The following is a 7,286-nucleotide window of genomic DNA, read 5'->3' as shown; positions in this document are numbered from 1 at the left end:
AAACGTGCAAAACAAATCAATATCGAACGTGGGGTTCCCTCTCGGTTCCTCACTGCTCCCAGGGCCCAGTGTGATCTCTCGATACTAAGCTCTGTGCCCTGGGGGAGGTCGAGGCATTCCGTCAATACTTTTTCCACAAAAACTGGCATCGAAGACCCCTCCACTCCTTCGGGGACATTGTACAGCCTCAGATTCTTTCGCCGGGCCCGGCTTTCCTGATCCACAATTTTGTTTTCTTGCTCGTTGATAATTTTTAGCATCTTTAGGATCACCTGTTCCGCGTTTTGGACCCGGTCTTCCAGCTTTGCAATGCGGGTTTCTGCTTCGGTTATCCTGTTATTGGCTCTGACCAAGTCGGATTTAAAATCTTGGAACTCTCTTCGAAAGTCCCGTAATTCTTCCAGTATCATAGTCAAGCCCGAGCCTTCATCCATGTTGACCCTAGCATTGACTTCATGTCGAGATGGCGATGCCGCTGCCGTAGGCCCTTCGTTTACACGTTCTTCTGCTGAGCTTTTCTGTTTGTCTCTTTTCCCCATGTTCACCCCGCTTGTAACTCTACTATCTATCAGAAATTGGTAATAATTTTGACACTTCGCGGGGTGAATGAATTATTTATGAGAGAGCGCTACTCGTTAGGCTGCCATGCGTTGGGATGACATCACCAGAAAAACAATCAATTATTTCAAGCAGCAATCAAGCAATATCCACCAGCCATGTGACCAACCCAACACCAGCAGTTGGCTCAAGCAGACTCCAATGAACGTTCGTGAAAAGTGGGAGCTTCTGCCAGACCACGTGGCCTAACGGACAAGGCGTCTGACTTCGGATCAGAAGATTGAGGGTTTGAGTCCCTTCGTGGTTGGTTGTGAGTCCTTGAGGAGCAGGCATGCGTTCGCAGCATGCCGACCTCGGCTCCTTCATGTCATCCAAAATTGCTACGCTGTTGTCAACTTCATGTCCTTCAACAGAGACTCTATGAGTTCTCTTTTTTTTTTTTTTCTTCTTCTTTTCTTTTTTTCTTTTTCTTTTTTTTGTTTTTCTTTTGTTTGTCCTGATAGAACAACACTGCTTGAAAAACATATAATCTATATTGTAAAAAACCTTAATTCATGGAAGCTGCAGCTTTCTTGTGCTGGTTCACTCTGCTCTCTGGTGTAAATTGGTGCTGAAGGTATTTTCAGCACCAATTTACACCAATTTAGAGACTATATGTTGAGCTGAGTTCACTCAGTTAGGTACTTTGGTGGGAGCCAAAGAAACAAATATTGTGCTTAAAATGATGTATGTGTACTATAGTCATCCTACAGCATCAAGCTATGAAGGTTTTACATTAGTATTCATTTTCAGCATCGCTCATCTAGCATTACATTTAATCACATGCTGGTCTTCTGACGTTTTTCTCCACCGTGTCCACAACCTGTGATCAGCTCTGTTATTCTGTAAGTGATATTTGATTAAAAAAAAATGTTTGTATTTAGACTCCAGAAATAGTGAAATTGTATATAATTGTATATAAAGACAGCATCACACAACACTGTGAAGAGAAAAAAGGCGTAACACCAATAGGTTTTCTGAGAATGTCTTCATGAACATTGGTAACAACATCTTTGACTGAAAGGGGAGTTTCACTCGTCCAGCCCACTAAAGATCAAAGCTAGCTTCTGTGGTTTAGACCTCATGCTCTAAAACACTGCAGATTTTTGCACTGCATTCTTAGAGGGTGTTTTTATTTATGAATTATTGTTAAGAAAACAGCATTTAACATCTCTCTCAAACATACCTTATATTATTTTGATTTATGCAGTGAGCCCAGCAAAGCCACTATCTATACTATATCCATCTGCTGGCAAGCCGCCCTCATCCACTGTCCTCGATTCTTCTTTTGCTTATTCAGACACACAAAGATGAATGTTTTCTGCTTTGTTTTTAAATGATTGACTGTATATATAAACATTTTCTGACCTCTCACATTTATCTTGTGGCCCTTTGGTGTGTGCAAACCCCTCACTCCCCAGGTTGGATTCCTCAATCCAAACTAAATCCCATCCATTGTATTCCTGGAGCTTTATCACTTGTAACTTAACAGAGGAATGAAATCATTGTTTGCAATATGAGATGCCACATGTAACAGACTGGTGCGTTTGCTCACCCAGCCTTGTTTTGGATATCAAAATGGAGAATAGCTCCGGAGATGCAGCCAGTCATTTCCTAATGAGCTGCTGGCAGGCCGGCACTGCTTTGCCCGTCCAAAATGAAAACACTGCCAGATATTTGGCCAATTTCATAACTGGGATGCTTTTTCTGGCTTAAGCTTCTGCGAATTAACGAGCTGACCGTCACAATATCACGGGTCAGTTCAAATGAAAACAAAAAAACTGAAAGTGATGACACTACAGGAAGCTAATAATGCCTGCCACTCTGCCACTAGCAGGAAGAACTTTTCATTGTCACAGTGAGCTCCGACATGAGCTACGCAGTCTGCTTTGATTGCATTGCATTGCAGTTAGACTGAATAATATCTGTTAAATATATTTACATTTAAATACATGCAATGCTTTAGATAAGATAGCATTGTACTGCATCTCTCCCAATTCTTCTGTAAGCAACATTTTATTTATCTAGCAACAAACAACAATTTGCTCTGTAAGGATAATATATCTTCCAATCAGACGTTTGCTGTTCTTTTTTTTTTTTTTTTTTTTTTTTTTTTGTGTCCCGTTTGGATCTATAGCCATCAGAATTGTTGTCTTAAGGCCAAGAAAGATGCCAAGCGGATTTATTTTACCAAGTGGATCATCATGGCCTTGCCATATTGGTCCATTTGATTGACCTTTATTATAATTATGAATTTATTTTATTTTCAGTTGCTACAACGGGGACAGACATGACTGGGGGATAGGACAGGGAGAGAGAATGAAAGAAAGAGAGGGAGAGAAAGAAAACCAAAGGGGAGAAGAGACGGTGAGAAGGGGGGGAAGAAAGAAAAAAAAAACAAACAAAAAAAAACAAAACTCCTGGGTCACCTGTATGGAGAAAAAAAACAGAAGAGAAAGCAAACAACAAAGAGCAACATAATAAAAAAAAACGGCACCATCACAATAAACTAGCTAGCAGTAGATATCAGTAGATACTAAATAATAAACGATATTGTGCAGCACGCAAGATAGACAGCGCACAATGTGCTTTGAGGCAGCAGCCAAGAAAGCTGTAGTCCGCGTCTGTGAATACCCGTGTGTACACCTGTGTGCATACCTGTGTGGATCAGCATGCTTGCATTCCAAAGGTTTCTCCATGTAACGATCTGCTAGGGAGTGTGGGGGGGCCACAGCCCCGTCCTCCAGGGTATGAAGCAGGTATGGAGGAGATCAAAACTCCAGACATCCAGAGGCCCCCAGAACACAAGAGACCATGGAAGACCCACAGAGGGGCAGCCGCGCCACTGTTCCAGTAAGAGTTGAGGAGAGTCCCAGATGAGGGCTCACTCAGCAGCCGCGGAGCAGAAGCCAGGGGGAGTTGCAGTGACGCGCCCGTGAGCTCCGCCGGCAGCCAGCTGTGCCTGGGTGACCGAGCCCCAGGCCGAGAGGCCGGGGGCACCCCACCTCTGAAGTGGCCCGAGCGAGCCCCAGGCTCCAGGCCTCCAGGAGTGAGCCGGTGTGTACCCGGACGCCCACCCCCAGACACAAAGATCCACCAACGCACCGACACCTGAGGGAGTCCGCCACTGGCAGGGGAAGTGGTGGTGGGTGGAGATAGGCCTCCAAACCTTGGAGGGCCTGAGATGTCCCCAGAGAGGTGGCGTCTGATACCCAACCTGACATATAGACACAGACATACAGGCACACACAGACACAAACATCCATTCCCACCCTCATGCTCTCATATGCACTTACTCCACACTCAACCAACGTGGAGACAGACATAAAGAGACGCTGTACACACGATCACACTCCCCAAGCGTACTCTACGAACCGGGTCTAGGTACCCTTGCCCCTGGAGGGGGGAACTGCACCCAGACCCAGGTGGTGTTACCCTTTTCCCTGCGGTGGGGAGAGGCAGACCGCCCCAACTCCGCAGCAGCAGGGAGGCCCCACACTCCAGACCGCAGTCGGATGGCCAACTCCTCCTAGCCCCCCCCGCTCCAGCAGGCCGCAGAGAACGGGGGTGAGAGAAGACTCCAAACCTCCCTCCACCCGCTCATTGTAGTGTTGATGCATGTGTGTTCTATGGTGCAATTAAAACCCAGGAGGGCATGGAGCTACCTGCCAAAGAGCAGCAGGTAAGCGCATAGTCCCTCCGTGTATCGTGCCCACCCCCAAGATCCTATATGTATGTGTAATGAGAGTGTGAGTAATGTGAATGTCTAAGTTGTGGGATAAAATTGAGGCAGAGGCAGCCAGAAGGGAACGGGGGGGGTAGCCTCCTCTGCACCCTGGTGACATACCCCTACTCCAAGGCCCTGCATGTGTGGGTGGTTGTGGTGGAGCGGGGAGAGGGAGGCAGCTGGAGATGGGGAGGGAAGGAAGGGAGGGGCAGGTGACCCCTCCCTGGGGCCAGCTCCCCCGCTGACCCCAGTAGGCACCCCCATACTCCGCGACCCGCCAGGGAAAGGGGGCCCAGGCCCATCCAGACCGGGGCCCAGCGCAGCAGTGCCTCCCGGCCCCACAGAGCCCGGGACAGTCCACCCAACCCCACCACAGAGAAAACTGCACCCACCCCACCATCCACTCATCTTCCAGACTACATGAGACAATAGACGCCCAGGCTGAGATCTTCCTCCACCTCTCCTGTGTCTCCCCCTCCTGCAGAGAGTTCCTGAGGAGAGGAAAGCTCCTGCAAGGTGTGACAATCTCCCCCACCAGTTGAAGAGCCCCCCAGGTGGCTCGACGCACCGGCGGCACCCTGCGCCAGGGATGGGCCCCCATGCACCCACCCGCCCACAACCCTGGCAACACACAAACCAGGACCCAAGGCCCCGAGGCCCAGCCAGGGCCCCAGCCCAGAGACGGAGCGCCCCCAGAACCTCACGCCCATCCCGGACCCACCCAGGGGCAGACAGGCTACCAGGTCAGTAACCCACGTCCGTCAGCACAGACCCTCCCCTAGCCCCGCTGCACGCAGCCGCGAGGAAACAGTCACCTGAGAGCCAACAGAGCCCCTAACCGGACATGACCGCTACCCCGGGTTGAGCCCCCCAAGGAAGATGCCTCTGGGGAACCCCCCGACGCCCTAAGCCTGTCCCTACCCCCACACCAATCACAACAGTGAAGGCGGGACCAAACTATGACCCCCCACCCCCACTAGGTGATGGAGCTGATCAAAGGAGCCCAGAGCAATTGATCTGATGTGGTGGCAGAGGCTGTATCAAGACTAATGTAATCTAATAGATAATTTCTATATTGGTTAGAATTAAGATTGTTTTTATTTTTCCAGTTCATGAGGACTGTTTTCTTGGCTAAGCATAGGGCAGTGAAAACCATATGGGCTATATTCTTTTCTGAAGTGACATTATCTAAGCTGCCCAACAAACACACTAAGGGGGAAGTTGGAATGTTACATTTCAGACACTTCGATAAGTGTTCACATATCTCGCGCCAAAACTTCTGCACTGGTGGACAGAACCAAAGAGAGTGGATATAATTGTCCGGTGAATTGGTTTGGCAGTGTGAGCAGTTGTTGGAAGATGTAAAGCCCATCTTGAACATCCGATGACCTGTATAGTGCACTCTATGTAGTATTTTGTATTGTATTAATTGCAGACTGGGATTTTTAATCAATTTAAAGGTTTTTAAGCATACCTGAGACCAGAAGTTTTGGTCTAAGCTGACTGATAAATCTGCTTCCCACTTTGCAATAGGAAGGGATATTGATTCATCGAATTTAGAAAGTGTTCTGTATATTTTAGATAATAATTTGGGGGATTTAAGAGTAAGGAAATGTGCCGCACTTGGTGGTGTTTGTAATTCAACTTGACTGAGGTTAAATTTCTTTTTTATTATGGATTTAATTTGTTGATATTCTAAAAATCTTGTCTTGTTGATCCCATATTGTGCAACTAGTCTGTCAAATGGAATAAATTCTGTTCCCTCTAATATATGTTCTAAGTATTTAATTCCTTTACAACTCCATTCTGGGAAATTAATCATATTATTGTTTTGTAATATGTCAGGGTTATTCCAGATAGGTGTACGTTTGCATGGGATTAATGAAGACTCCGTCAATTTTAGAAACTCCCACCATGCTGTCAGAGAGAAGCTGATGTTGATACTTTTAAGGCATTCATGTCTTTTGATGTTTGAGCTAATAAATGGTAGGTCTGAAATCTCTAGATCCTTGCATAGTGCCTGTTCAACATCTAGCCAGGGCTCATCTAAGAAGGTATGTTTTGACCATTCTGAGATGAACTGAAGCCTGTTGGCTAAGAAGTATTGGTGAAAATTAGGCAGATCTAATCCTCCTCTATCCTTGGTTCTTTGTAGCGTTTTTAAGCTGATACGCGGGGGTTTATCTTTCCAAAGGAATTTGGAAATATATGAATCCAGAGATCTGAACCAATCTTGTGATGGTTTGTTAGGGATCATCAAAAATAAGTAATTTATTTTTGGCAAGATCATCATTTTTATAGTGGCGACCCTTCCCATGAGTGATATGGGTAAAGATTTCCATCTAGTCAGATCGCCTTCTACTTTCTTTAGAAGTGGGATGTGGTTTAATTTAGTTAAGTCTGAAAGCTTAGGAGAAACATTAATACCTAAATATTTAATATTTCCGGATTGTAGTGGGGCAGAGGAAGAATTATGGAAGGAGCAGTTAATGGGGAGAACTGTAGATTTTGGCCAGTTAATTGAATAATCTGAAACTCTTGAAAACCAGTTTATTAGAGTAATTACCTCAGAGAGGTTGGTTTGTGTGTTTTGCAGAAAAAGCAACACATCATCCGCATAGAGACTGATTTTATGTTCTATGTTCTTACATTTTATGCCCTTAATTGTTGTAGCCTGTCTAAATGCTGCTGCTAGAGGTTCGATAAAAATTGCAAAAAGTGAAGGGGAGAGTGGGCATCCCTGTCTGGTGCCCCTCAGGAGACAGAAGCTGGAGGATGTCTGGTCATTTGTTCTGATACGAGCTGTTGGGGAATTGTATAATATTCTTATCCAGTTTATGAAAGAGTTTCCAAAACCAAATTTGTGTAAAGTTGCGAATAAAAATTTCCAGTTAACTCTGTCAAATGCTTTTTCTGCATCTAGAGATAATATTATGGTTTCGATGTTTTTATTGTATGAGTA

General features: G+C 45.8%; 1 non-coding gene across 1 annotated transcript; it reads left to right on the top strand.

Annotated features, from left to right (window-relative positions):
* Positions 1 to 792: 792 nt before the first annotated feature.
* Positions 793 to 865, top strand: trnar-ucg. Its single transcript has one exon. It is a non-coding gene; the product is annotated as a tRNA-Arg (tRNA).
* The last annotated feature ends 6,421 nt before the right edge of the window (positions 866 to 7,286 follow it).

Source organism: Simochromis diagramma, unplaced genomic scaffold, assembly GCF_900408965.1.
Source record: "Simochromis diagramma unplaced genomic scaffold, fSimDia1.1 OVJJ01000346.1, whole genome shotgun sequence".
NCBI classification, from domain to species: Eukaryota; Metazoa; Chordata; class Actinopteri; order Cichliformes; family Cichlidae; genus Simochromis; species Simochromis diagramma.
This window is presented reverse-complemented; position numbering and strand designations above follow the sequence as displayed.